The 14,270-nt window shown below is 44.4% G+C and overlaps 1 protein-coding gene across 7 annotated transcripts in view; it reads right to left on the reverse strand.

Moving 5' to 3' along the window:
- The window catches only part of cgnl1 (cingulin-like 1), a 174,069-nt gene that overhangs the window by 122,191 nt on the left and 37,608 nt on the right, over window positions 1–14,270 (reverse strand). Inside the window, exons 1-2 of one of the 7 annotated variants that reach the window (XM_038813301.1) lie at window positions 8,178–8,259; window positions 3,408–3,529 (exon numbers count right to left, since the gene is read on the reverse strand). The exons of 4 other annotated variants lie outside the window; for them this stretch is intronic. The gene's annotated coding sequence lies outside the window, so the exon portion shown is untranslated. Of the gene's footprint in view, window positions 1–3,407; window positions 3,530–8,177; window positions 8,267–14,270 lie in introns of those variants that run through there. 2 more of the 7 variants (XM_038813302.1, XM_038813304.1) reach the window with 2 other exon arrangements.

Below are 14,270 nucleotides of genomic sequence, written 5' to 3' on the forward strand. Positions count from 1 at the left end.
AGGGTGTTTTTGAAAGGGGAACAATAGCCAGATGGATTAGGTTGGAAAGGAAAATACAGCATATATAAAAGGGGAGGCAGTGGCGTAGTGGTATTGTCTATGGACTAGTAATCCAGGGTGAGGCTCTGGAGACCTGGGTTTGAATCCAATAAACAAACCTGGAATTAAAAGTCTAATGACGATCATGAAACATTACTGATCGTCGTAAAAACCCATCTGGTTCACTAATGTCCTTTAGGGAAGGAAATCTGTCGTCCTTGCCTGGTCTGGTCTATATGTGACTCCAGACCCACCAGCAATGTGGTTGACTCTTAAATTGGCAATACATGCTGGCCCGCTGATAGAAATCTAACTTTTAGTATATAATAAGTTTAAAGGAAGAAATGGTTTCCAAATCAAAATGGTTTATTTAAATGGTTCAGAATTAAAATGGTTTATTAAGGTCATACAGTTCAAACAGACAGACAGTGAAAACTGCTGAATAGCAGGAGAATTATCAGATTAAAACTCCAGACAGAAGCAAGGACACATTTGTTAGTATGTAAATCAAGGCAGAGTTCCTCGTCCAGTCTTCATGGCAACGGATAAAGTTTGGTGGGAACACAGTCACACCATATCAAAATTTGATGGACAGACATTTCAATCGAATTAAATGAACTATAATTATTATGACCCAATCACAGACAGAAAGGGTCAGAACATTAACGATAGCAAGTACCTTAAAGCTAGGTGCCGGTTTTGAACAATTCAGTCCGGAATCATCTTACTTTATTTCTTCAACTATTTCCTGTGCTTTGCTCTGAAAGCCGTCATTTTGTCTATTTCCAACTTCTCTGTATTGTGTATTTTAATTTGAAGAAATCATCCAGACTGTAATTTGTATCAAATTCAACTCAGTCATCTGTACTTGCTTGGACAAAACAAACTTTCAAAAAACTCTTGGCGGGATTCTCCGTGGAGCAGAGAATCGTCGCCATTTGCGCCGGTGCATGTGGCGCGGCGACGGTCGTGGGCCACTGTCAACGGCCATGCCGCCGATTCTCCGGCCTTGATGGGCCGAGCAGGCGTGCGGAAACGGCGGAGTCCCACCGGCGCCGTTCACACCTGGTAGCTGCCAGCGGGAACTCTGTGCAAAGGGTCGGGGGGGGGGGGGGCTGTGGGGCGAGGAAAAGCGCTCCTTCCCGGGGGGGGGGGGGGGGGGGGGGGGGCTCCGATGGGGTCTGGCCCGCGATTGGGGCTCACCGATCGGCCGGCCGGCCTCTTTCTCCTCTCCTCTCTCTCCCCCCCCTCCCCCCGGGCCTACTTTGTTGGGCTTCCGGCCCCAGAACCCCCACGCCATGTTGCGTCGGGGCTGGAGCGTTCCACGCATGCTTCGGTTGCCGGTTCGCCACTCCGCATGCGCGGGTTTGCGCCGCCCCCAGTCCGCGCCAGGATGTAAGGCTGGAGCGGCGTGAACCACTCAGCGGCGTGCAGGCCCCCTGCGGGGGCCAGAAGTGCTACTGCCCGCAACCGTTTCGCGCCGTCGTGAAACGCTGAGTCCCACGATCGGTGAATCGCGCCCCCTGTATTTGCAAGCAAACTGACCTGATCAAGAGACATCTGAAAACTGACTGAATTAAGCTACAATTTACTTCACGCATGAAGCTCAGTTTTATGTTCTGTCGAGTGATATATAGTGCAGCGACACACAAGATATATTAACCAAGTACAGATCTACACCCGGCCACCAGTGTGCAAGAAGGTTCAGGGGTTTGAAACGGACTACAAAACAGGGCGAGTTGGACTATGGAGGGATCTGGAAACAAGGACATGGCTTTTGAAATCAATACCGTGAGAGGTCAGTGGAGATCTGAAAAATACGGACAATGGTTGTGCAAAACATAGAAGGAAAGAGGATGTGGTAGGTGGAATTTTGGATGAAACGATTGCCATGTCGATAAGTTAGACAATTGGAAAATTTGAGACTAGAGACAAGAAAGGCACAGGTAACATTTTCAGCACGCCTGGTGTGATGAGGTGGAGAGGAGTAGAGGTGGTCTATGCAATAAAAGCAAAGGCAGGTGTCCTTAACTATTGACTGGATGTATAATCTTAAGCTCAGTTTTGGGCCAAACAAAATACTGAGGTTGTTCATTCTATGCTTTAGTGTCGAGTCTATGTGCAGTTTCTGCGTGAGTTTCTTCCGGGTGCTCCGGTTTCCTCCCACAGTCCAAAGATGTGCAGGTTAGGTGTATTGGCCATGTTAAATTGCCGCTTAGTGTCCAAAAGGTTAGATGGGGTTACTGGGAGAGGGTGGAACGCTCTTTCAGAGGGTCACTGCAGACTCAATGGGTCGAACAACCTCTTTCTGCACTGTAGGGATTCTATGGAGCTGGGAAGAAAGATTAAATTAAGCACTAAAGTATGGAAATATCTGGCCGGAGCCAAGTACATGACCATGCCATCGGTAAAGCTGGAGAAGGTTCATGTTGCTCCAAATTGATAGCATAACGTGGTCAGACTACAGAGCACTAATTATTATGTGGGTGACAGAAAGTGGTAACAGTTGGCGCAGTTTACTAGATGACCTATGTGGATTTGATTGGTGCTAACAGTAAGGGGTTCAATTCTCACTCTGACCGGGGTGGATTCAGGACCTTCTTCCTTGCCCTGTTCAATGCGGAGATCATGGGGGTGGTGGGTCAGATCTGACTTTGGGCAGACAACTCAAGAAGAGTAGTTAGTTCACAGAACCATAGTATCTCTACAGTGCAGGTGGAGGCCATTCGCCCCACCAAGTCTGCACCAACCCTCTGAAAGAGCACCCTCCTACGGCCCAGTTCCCCACTCTATTCCACAGAACTCCACCTAACCTTTGGACACTAAGAGACAATTTAGCATGGCCAATCAACCTAACCTGCACAATTTTGGACTGTGGTGGGAAACCACAGTACCCGGAGGAATCCCACGCAGACACGGGGAGAAGGTGTAAACTCCACACAGCCAGTCACCCGAGGTCAGAATCAAACCCAGGTCCCTGGCGCTGTGAGGCAGCAGTGCTGACCACTGTGCCACCATGCTGCCCAATTTGCAAGCCCAATTTACTTACTACAGGACCTTAATTTTATATATTAGGAAACTGCAAAATAATGAAAGGGCAGTGGCAGGATTTTCTACTGAATAAATAAATGGATCACTAGAGTACTTCTTTCAATACAGTAATTCATTCTGACTACATTCTCAGGACAAATATTCACTCATTGAAGCAACTTATTCAGGTGAAGTGAACAGAAGTGAGGTCAAATTTCTAAACCACCAACTTCATAATGATCAAGACAATGGTATTTCTGGCTTAATACTGAAATGGCCATATGGCACTCCCTCAGTCAAAAAATTGTAATGATCACAATTCTGTCAGGGCATCTAACCTGCCGATGTGACAATCCATCCATTGAATTCAACAACTCAGGCACTTCTATTTCTTGCCAGTCGACATCCCATGGAATTGTATACGGGGAATCAGAAACAGATGTGCTGGTGAAGTGGGAGTCTGTGAGGGAGGTTAGGTAAATCAGTAAACACTAGGCAAGTCAGCAAACATGACAGTTGTTAGGCAGTACAATGCAAGGAGCTGGGAGATGTAAAACTGAGGGATTGCTCTACTGCCATTGACCAGAAAATGCATTGAACTATGACAGGTTTATACCAGCAGTCCCAGTACTATTGTGGAAGGAAGAATTTTTTTTTTTAAAACAGACAATTTTATTGAGGTATTTTTGGCATTGTAAACAGTAACAATGTGCATTAGTGTGCAGATACCAATTGCAAATAACAGTACCACTCTCGCAAATAGACCTGTCTATTCTTCCCCCCTACTCTACACTATTCTACCCCCACCCCCCCACCCCCAACCCCACCTGCTGATGATTAGTTCCCCGCGAAGAAGTCGATGAATGGTTGCCACCTCCGGGCGAACCCCGATAGTGATCCCCGTAAGGCGAACTTGATTTTTTTCCAAGCCGAGAAAGCTTGCCGACAGCCATACTTCGGTCTTTGGGGGCTTTGTGTCCCTCCAGGCCAACAGTATTCGCCGCCGGGCTATCAGGGAAGCAAAGGCCACAACATCGGCCTCTATCCCCTCCTGTACTCCCGGGTCTTCTGACACCCAAAAAATCGCCACCTCTGGACTCATCGCCACCCTTGTTTTCAGTACCCGGGATATGACGTCCGCAAATCCCTGTCAGTATCCCCTGAGTTTTGGACACGCCCAGAACATGTGGACATGGTTCGCTGGTCCTCCCCCACATCTAGCACACTTGTCCTCCAGCCCAAAGAATTTGCTCATCCGGGCCACCGTCATGTGGGCCCGGTGAACCACCTTGAACTGACTCAGACCGAGTCTGGCAAATGTTGCGGTTGCATTTACCCTCCTCAGAGCGTCTGCCCATACGCCTCCCTCCAACTCCCCACCAAGCTCCTCCTCCCACTCAAGTTTCAGTTCCTCAGTCCCCCGTGTCCTCCGCTCCCATAAGCTCCCTATAAATATCTGAGACAATCCCCTCTCCTACTTCACCCCTGGAAATTAGGAAGGAAGAATTTATAATCAGAAAATAGTGATTGACACAAAGTTGCAACAAAAAAAACATGTCAACTGGGAATGGGGTTTCATCAACAAAGGTAGTGTAAAAATAAGTCTTCAAAATGTTATACACAGCTATGCTTAGTCTATTTCAATTCTGAAGCCCTTAAGGTTTGTGAAAGAGAAATTCTCTGCACCGTTTTCTCAGCAGTAAATAAGCACAGGCAAAGACTTGGACGCACTCAATGTTGAGTTACTACATAATTTTTCAAGACTTTGTCTGTTTTTTGAACTTCACAGGTTCTTAAATTGCCAACTTGGGGCAAGGTTCAGTAGAATTAACAACAGAATCTGAAAGTTGTGGGTTATATATATATATATATATATATGGCAAGTTTTGCATTCCAACCAGGGATGACCATCTGAAAGCTTCCACGCATGTGACAAACAATTTGAATTTGTGCTGCTCCTTAAACATCCACCATCAATTCTTTGAAATTGTCACAGTGGAAAGCAAGACATCCTGAATCTCAGACGAGCTTTAGGAAAACCATCAGCACTTTCAAGGAATGTGTAAGATTACCCGGTATTCACCAGGAAGGGTGCAACCCTTTGTGCAAATCACGTGGGACCACATTTAACTCAAATCATCCCGTTCAAAACTTAGGAGCAAATTGTTGCATTACTGTGTTAGAGCAATAGAATCGAAGGTCTTCATACAACTATAGCCCAAGGAGAGTTGAAGCAGCTTGTGGTAATACTCTTCATTTCATTTAAAAAAAAAGCTAACAATTTATACACCAAAGATGCTTTTGCATGTTCTCTTAATTCGGATTGTGGGGTAGGGGGGCCTATGTCAGTGCGATAGCTTTCACTATTTATGCAGTTAAATTGATTTTCCAAACTTTCAGTCACTAGATGCAGTTACACCTGGAGGTATGAATCTGTCAATGGGATACAGAAAACCGATTTAGCTCCAAGCACTGGCTCCAGGGAATCAGGCTCCTACGACTAAAAGATAAAAGCGCTTTTTAAAAAAAGGAATTCTATAAGGAAAAGATGGTTAAAATAGAAACCAACCTATTATCATCACCATGTCTTTCTACCATAATCTGTTGCTTCTAGCCATCCTGACCCCGATATAATTTCCCATCCACTGTAGTTCCATTTAACCTCAACGACTGCCCCCCCCTTCCTTCCCATAATATATATTTTACAGTCAAAACTCAATTACCATTTCATAGAATTTACAGTGCAGAAGGTGGCCACTTGGCCCATCGAGTCTGTACCGGCCCTTGGAAAGGGCAGCCCACTTAAGGCCATGCCTCCACCCTATCCCAGTAATCCCACCTAACCTTTTTGCACACTAAGGGCAATTTAGCACGGCCAATCCACCTAACCTGCGCATCTTTGGACTGTGGGAGGAAACCGCAGCACCCGGAGGAAACCCACGCCGACACGGGGAGAACGTGCAGATTCCGCACAGGCAGTGACCCAAGCCGGGAATCGAACCTGGGACCCTGGAGCTGTGAAGCAACTGTGCTAACCGCTATGCTACCGTGCTGCTCCACACTGTTGGAGGATTTAAAGCACATGGCTACGTACATTGGATGCTTATAATATTTTTACGGCTCATCGTATACCGAACCTTTGTTATCAATGAAACACAACAGTCAGGATCCAGAAGAGGAAAGATGCTGATTACTGCTCAAAACCATGTCAAATGCACAACAGAATGGCTCTCTTTCATCTGGAAGGCTACTCATATTTTCCTGGCATATGTATTTAGTTACCAAACAATTATGTTGTTGAATATTGGTTGCTGTACATTCACAACACTGAGAATAGGTTTGTTTACTGATTTTGACACTGTCGGCATCCATCTACCCACCTCCCAGTAAAGAACTAGTACCATTCTGTCTGTCAGTAACCAAATATTGTTAATAGAAAACGCGCATTCATCTGCTAATCTTTAACAGAGCGTGACCCGCAACCTGATTAGAATGGGAACAGATCACTATAGCCAAATACATCAGGGTATTCTGACATGTAATAACGACAATAAAGATAAAGAGGAAGCAAAATAAACTGGTTAAATATGTTCAGAGAAAATGCATGCTTTCACCTGAATTAGTTCGATGAGAATCAATGCAAGGAAATACAAACAGATCATAAAATGGAATGGGGTGCATTTTCTTCCCCTCCTAAAATTATAACTCTTGCTAGACAGTTTTCCAAACAAACCCTCCATTACCTTGTCTAAATGGCTAACGTAAATGTGTCATCCTGGGCAGCAGGAATCAGCAGGGTATTAAATGGGATAGGCAGAATGAGGAAAATAAATGTCTCTTGGAAAACAAGTGTCAAAATGGGGTATAGGAACAGAAGATCTAGGGGTACATGGTTTCACAAGACACTAAAAGTAGCAATACATGTTAATAAAGCCATAAAAAAGAAAAATTGGGGTTCATAGCTAGAAATGAAATGAAATGAAAATTGCTTATTGTCACGACAGCAACTAGTCGCTACATTCCGGCGCCTGTCCGGGGAGGCTGGTACGAGAGATAGAATTGAAAAGGGCAAAGTTTAAAAAAAAATTAAATTTAGAGTACCCAATTATTTTTTCCAATTAAGGGGCAATTTAGCGTGGCCAATCTACCTATCTTGCACATCTTTGGGTTGTGGGGGTGAAACCCACGCATACACGGGGAGAATGTGCAAACTCCACACGGACAGTGACCCAGGGCCGGGATTCGAACCCGGGTCCTCAGCGCCGTAGGCAGCAATGCTAACCACTGTGCCACCGTGCTGCCCGTGAAAAGGGCAAAGTTAAATTAAACTGGAATTGTACCTTCACTCGATCACACGGTGACCATTTTGGATCTCCAAATTTTAAAAGATATCTAGATGCAGGAGAGAAGGTTCAAAAGAGATTTACTAGAATGATAACAAACTGAGATTCACACCGATCAGAAACGATTTAACTGGCTGCAGCTCTTTTCTCGGGGGAAAGCAAGACTGTGAGGGTGATAAGGTGGAGATTTCTAAGATTATGAAGGGTTTTTATAGGGGCGACATAGAAAAGTTGCAGGGGAGACCAGAACAAGACCATAAAATAAGACAGTCATTGATAAATCAGGAGAAACCTCTTCAGCTAGAGAGTGGTTCAAAAGTGCAACATGCTTCCACAGAGACTAGCTGAGGTGACTAGCATAAATGCATTTAAGGGAAAGCTGCATAAACATATGATGGAGAAAGGATTATTGTTGAAAAAGAGACATACTGTTGAAGCTTTTCACCTTGCACTCATTCGGACAGATGGAAGAATACCCAAATTTCAAAGGGATCAACAATATATACCACATGCAAAAAGGGTACGGATTGGTTCGTAAATTGAGTCTGATTGGTTGAGGTGCTGCCAGGGGAAATGCACCAGGGAACTAGCGTCCCCCATGCTTTTGTTTAATTCAAAAAAAAAATGCACAATCCCTGCCCATGTTCCTCCTGTTCTGAGAGGACAGGGCTAAGCCTATTAATATATGTAGCTTCTAGCAAGCATAAGCACACTGTAAACCCAATTGATAATCTTAAATTGGTGTTAGCATAATTTGTAGCATACTCGGGATTGCTCAGCAAATGTTATCCAATCATGGAACCACATCTCACGTTAGACTTTATGCGTTGAATTTTGCAAGCATGGGTTGGTCATATACGGTCAGGCCTCTGAAAGTAGAAAGAACGTAATCAGTCACTGTGCCTCGTTTTGAATTAAACAAAAGCATTGGGGACAGTAGTTCCCGAGTGAGTGCAGTCTCCATGGCAACATTTCAACCAGAGTTGACTTGCCAACAAATCAGCACCTTTTTCTTATGCAGTATAAACTGTTTCCTTTGAAATTTGGTGTTCTTGCATTTGTTCTGATGAGCGCAAGATGGAAAGCTTCAACAGCATGTCTCTTTTTCAGCAATACTTGAGAAAGGATTAGAAGTTACTGCTGATGATGTTAGAGGAAGACATGTGGAAGGCAGCTCACATGGAACTTGCTATGCTGTAAATATAACATAATTATATCTAGGCCTTCAATTCCTTGCAAAATCCTAAACACCTCACTCAAAACACCTCTCAACTCCTACATTCCAGAAATCCATTTAAGTCATCTCTTTTCATAACGAGGGGCAGCAGGGTAGCATGGTGGTTAGCATAAATACTTCACAGCTCCAGGGTCCCGGGTTCGATTCCCGGCTGGGTCACTGTCTGTGTGGAGTCTGCACGTCCTCCCCCTGTGTGCGTGGGTTTCCTCCGGGTGCTCCGGTTTCCTCCCACAGTCCAAAGATGTGCGGGTTAGGTGGATTGGCCATGCTAAATTGCCCGTAGTGTCCTAAAAAAAAAGTAAGGTTAAGGGGGGGGGGGGTTGTTGGGTTGCGGGTATAGGGTGGATACGTAGGTTTGAGTAGGGTGATCATGGCTCGGCACAACACTGAGGGCTGAAGGGCCTGTTCTGTGCTGTACTGTTCTATGTAACCCTTGCTGCCCAGGTTACATTCTGGTGAATCTGTGCGACGTCACCTTCTCAAGGGCAATTAGAGTTGGACAATAAATGTTGGCCTAGCCAGTGAAACATGAAAATAAAACTCCTACCAAGATTAATACATCCAAAGGTATGGTGCACAGGACTCTATTCAATACTCTACATATGGTCTAGCCAGCACTTTTCCAATAGCTTATGTTCAATAAATTCACTTAACAATAAGTCCTAGAGAAAGTGCGTCTGGGGAACTGATCATGGAAAGCAGGGCTACAGCTGAATTTAAACAGATATTTTGCATCAGTCTTCACTATAGTGGACATAAGTAACATCCCAGAAACAGCTATAAATCATGAAATGGAGAGGAGCGAAATACTCAGGAAAATTACAATCCTGAGGGAAGTAGGAATTGGTTCTACTTCCAAGTGGTTTGGAGCAAATTGGATGGGCTGCACCCTCAGGTCCTGAAAGAAGTGAATAATGACATAGCTGATGCATTAGTTTTAATTTCCCAAAATTCCTTAGATTCGAGGAAGGTCCCATTAGATTATTCAAAAATGGAGCGAGACAAAAAGCAGGAATCTACAGGGCAGTTAGCCTAACATCTGTCATAAGGAAAATGTAAGAATCCATTACTAAAGATGTTACAGCAGGACACTTGGGAAAATTCAAGGCAATCAGGCAGAGTCAACATGGTTTTGTGAAAGGGAAACTTATGTTTAACCAATAACCAATTTATTTCAGTTCTTCAAAGGAGTCACATGTGCTGTGGATAAAGGGAAACCGATGGATGTACTGTACTCAGATTTCCAAAAGGCATTTGATAAGGTGCCATATTAAAGGTTACTGCAGAAAATAAAAGCTCATGGTACAGGGGGTAACATATTGACATGGTCTAAATTTCGCTAGCTAAGAAGAAACAGATGTAGGGCACTTGAAAATGAAATAAATGAAATGAAAATCGCTTATTGTCATGAGTAGGCTTCAATGAAGTTACTGTGAAAAGCCCCTAGTCGCCACATTCCGGCGCCTGTTCGGGGAGGAAGGTACGGGAATTGAACTGTGCTGCTGGCCTGCCTTGGTCTGCTTTAAAAGCCAGCAATTTAGCCCAGTGTGCTAAACCAGCCCCAGATACTTTCTCGGCGATACATTCTCGCTGTGTCTACATGATTCTCACCCCCACAACTGCAACCCAAAGATATGCAGCGTAGGTGGATTGGCCACGCTAAATTGCCCCTTAATTGGGGAAAAAAAAGTAATTGGGTACTTTAAATTTATATAAAAAAAAGAAACCAGGATAGGGATAAATAGGCATTTTTCGGGTTGGCAGGATGCGACGAGTGCTGTGCCACAGGGATCAGTGGTATACCCTCAACTTTTTACAATTTATTGAAATAACCTGGACAATTAGGCAGCACGGTAGCATGGTGGTTAGCATAAATGCTTCACAGCTCCAGGGTCCCAGGTTCGATTCCCGGCTGGGCCACTGTCTGTGCGGAGTCTGCACGTCCTCCCCGTGTGTGCGTGGGTTTCCTCCGGGTGCTCCGGTTTCCTCCCACAGTCCAAAGATGTGCGGGTTAGGTGGATTGGCCATGATAAATTGCCCTTAGTGTCCTAAAAAGGTTAAGGGGGGGTTGTTGGGTTACGGGTATAGGGTGGATACGTGGGTTTGAGTAGGGTGATCATTGCTCGGCACAACATCGAGGGCCGAAGGGCCTGTTCTGTGCTGTACTGTTCTATGTTCTATGTTCTAATGGGACTGAAGGTATGGTTGCTAAATTTGCTGACAACACAAAGATAGGTAATAAAGTGAATTGTGAAGAGGACGTAAGGAGGCTACAAATGGACATCAATAGGTTAAGTGAGTAAGCAAAAATCTGGCAAATGGAGTATAACGTGGGCAAGTGTGAAATTGTCCACTTTAGCAGAAAGAGTTTTAAAGATGTATTACGAAACGGTCAGAGATTGCAGAGCTCTGAGGTGCTAAGGGATCTGGGTGTCCTAGTGCAGTTACGGCGATAGTGCGGGTTAGTGGGCCTGGGTTGGGGGTTCTCTCAGAAGGTTGGTGCAGACTCTATGGGCCGAATGGCCTCCTTCTGCACTGTAGGGATACCAAGGTATCTACGATCCTGAGGGGTACTTACAGGGTGGAGGTGGAGAAGATGTTTCTTCTTTTCGAAGAATCTAGAACAAGGGGTCACTGTTTAAAAATAAGGGATCGCTCATTTAAGATGGAGATGAGCAGAATTTTCGTCTCTGAAGGTCACGGAACTCTCTTCCTCAAAAAGGCAGTGGAAGCAGAACACTTGAATATTTTCAAGGCAGAGCTAGATAGATTCTCGATTAAAAAGGGGGAGGAGTGAAAGGTGAGGGGGGATTTATGGGGTCGAGGTTAAAATCAGATCAACCCTGTTCTTATTAAATGCCGGAGGTTCAAGGGGATGAGTGGGCTCCCCCGACCCTTATGTACAAATCACCCTTTTCAATATTTCCGGAAGCTGAACGTAGCCCCAGAACTTCAGGACTTCCCAAAGTTGGCTTTATAACCACCAAATGACTTAATGAAGTGTAGTCATTCAGGCAGCACATGGCGTAGTGTTCGTACTGCTGCCCACGGCGCTGAGGACCCGGGTTCGAATCCCGACTCTGGGTCACTGTCCGTGTGGAGTTTGCACATTCTCCCCATTTCACCCCCACAGTCCAAAGATATGTAGATTAGGTGGATTGGCCACGCTAAATTGCCCCTTAATTGGGGAAAAAAATAATTGGGTACTTTAAATTTATTTAAACAAATAATAAATTTAAAAAACACTGCAATGAAGTTACTGTGAAAATCCTCTAGTCGCCACACTCTGTTCGGGTACACAGAGGGAGAATTCAGAATGTCCAATTCACCTAACAGCACGTCTTTCGGGACTTGTGGGAGGAAACTGGAGCACCTGGAGGAAACCCACGCAGACACAGGGAGAACGTGCAGACTCTGCACAGACAGTGGCCCATGCTGGGGATTGAACGCAGGTCCCTGGCGCTGTGAAGCAACAGTGCTAACCACTGTGCCGCCCAACTCTCTGGTACAGGATTTGTACCCTCAATCTTGACTCAAGAGTCCAAAAGGGTTACCCTGAGCCACAGCTGATATTTCAGAGATTTGCAAAGATTCTTCACTATCTTAAATGCCTAACTATAATTTAACAAAGTTTAAATAAAGCAGATATCAAGCCATTTGGCAAATAAGATGCTTTAAAAAAAATCAAACTTTTCAGGAGGACAACAGCATTTCCTCTGGGGACAGGATATTGCATAATGTTATTTAATACAAGTCTGAGAAACCTTGCTTCAAACAAGCTCAAAGGCCCAAGAAACAATGTCCACAGCAGAAGCATCCTGTTTTTATGCTGAGACAGTAGAAAGGCAGGACATATATCAGGTTGGTGCTCTGTCTGAAACTGTACTGGTTGATTAATAGCCCTCATTTCCCCAGCGACCCAAATTTCCTTGCAATTTCTTTTTTTAAATAGTGTAAATAATGTAAAATAATGTCCATTGGATCAAGGCAGGATATTTGGGAAATATTTCTTCTGTCAAGGTGAAACTAAAAAGTAAATTTAATTTTCTTTATTCATTCGTGGAATGTGGGTGTTGTTGGCAAGGTCCATTCATCCTTAATCACCCTTGAACGGAGTCTGTTGTCATTTCAGACAGGGGTTAAGGGTCAGCCACATTGCTGTGGATCTGAAGTTACACGTAGACCAGACCGGGCAAGGACAGCAGATTTCCTCCCCTAGTGGGCATTAGTGAACCAGGTGGGTTTTTACAACAATCAGTGATAGTTTCATGGTCACCGTTACAGAGGCTAGTTTCCAATCTTGGATATCTTGTTTGAATTTGAACTCCCATCAGCTACCATGGTGGGATTTGAGCCCGTTTTTTCCGCAGCATTAGCTTGGGCCTCTGCATTACAAGTCCACTAACATTACCACTATGCCACTGTCCCCCTCAATGCAACAAAAGTTATTTAACTCCCAAAATTAATGCATGTTGTTCACAAGACTACCCTTATTAAAATAGTCCAAAATATAGTTTGCTAATATCATGAGAGTTGCTGAACCACACACACAGCTTTATATTTTCAAGCAGAAAGAGAATGCTTCAGAGTAATTTTTGATTCTTTTTAACAAGACAGAATATTATCCCTTTGGCCCAGAAGAAGCAGTAAAGGTTAAACCAACTTACATTTATGTTCAATTAACAATTGTATTTGTTCATGGGATGTGGGCGTCACTGGCTGGACCTACATTTATTGCCCATCTCTAATTGCCCGCGAAGGGGAAGCTAATAGTCAACCACATTGCTGTGGTCCTGGAGTCATATGTAGGCCAGATCAGGAAAGGACAGCAGATGAATCAGATGGTTTTGTTGCAACAATCGACAATGGTTTCATGGTCATCATTAGACATTTAATTCCAGATTTTTACTGAATTAGAATTTTATCATCTGCTATGGTGGGATTTGAACCCGAGCCCCCAGAGCTTCACCCTGGGTCCTCTGGATTGCTAGACCAGCAACAATATCACTACACCACTGTCTCCCCAATAATTTAGAATTTTTTTAAAGATAAATTTAGAGTACCCAATTAATTTTTTCCAATTAAGGGGCAATTTAGTGTGGCCAATCCACCTACCCTGCACATCTTTGGGTTGTGGGGGAGAAACCCACGCAAACACGGGGAGAATGTGCAAACTCCACATGGACAGTGACCCAGAGCCGGGATCGAACCTGGGACCTCGGTGCCGTTAGGCAGCAGTGCTAACCACTGCTCCACCGTGCTGCCATAATTTATAATTCTCCTGAAGCAAAGGAATGAAACCATTAGTTGGCAATGCAAGGTTCAACTGTGCAATACTCAAAATAGTCCTGGAGATAATACATTCCAAAACCTTGGGATCTTTGAACAATTCTTTTTGATGACGGTTGCAGCATGTGATTTGAGTCGATGCAGTTGATTCTTAAATGCCCTCTGAAATGGCCAAAGGGCCATTAGGGATGGGTAATAAGTGCTGGCCAGTCAGCAACGCCCGTATCCCATAAATGAATAAATAAAGAGCCTTCCCCACGATTACAGCATGGAAACAATCAACCAATTTGCCACAGGCATTCTCTTACTGTCAGCATAAAAACTCACAACAG

This window comes from Scyliorhinus canicula, chromosome 12 (genome assembly GCF_902713615.1).
Source record: "Scyliorhinus canicula chromosome 12, sScyCan1.1, whole genome shotgun sequence".
Lineage (NCBI taxonomy): Eukaryota > Metazoa > Chordata > Chondrichthyes > Carcharhiniformes > Scyliorhinidae > Scyliorhinus > Scyliorhinus canicula.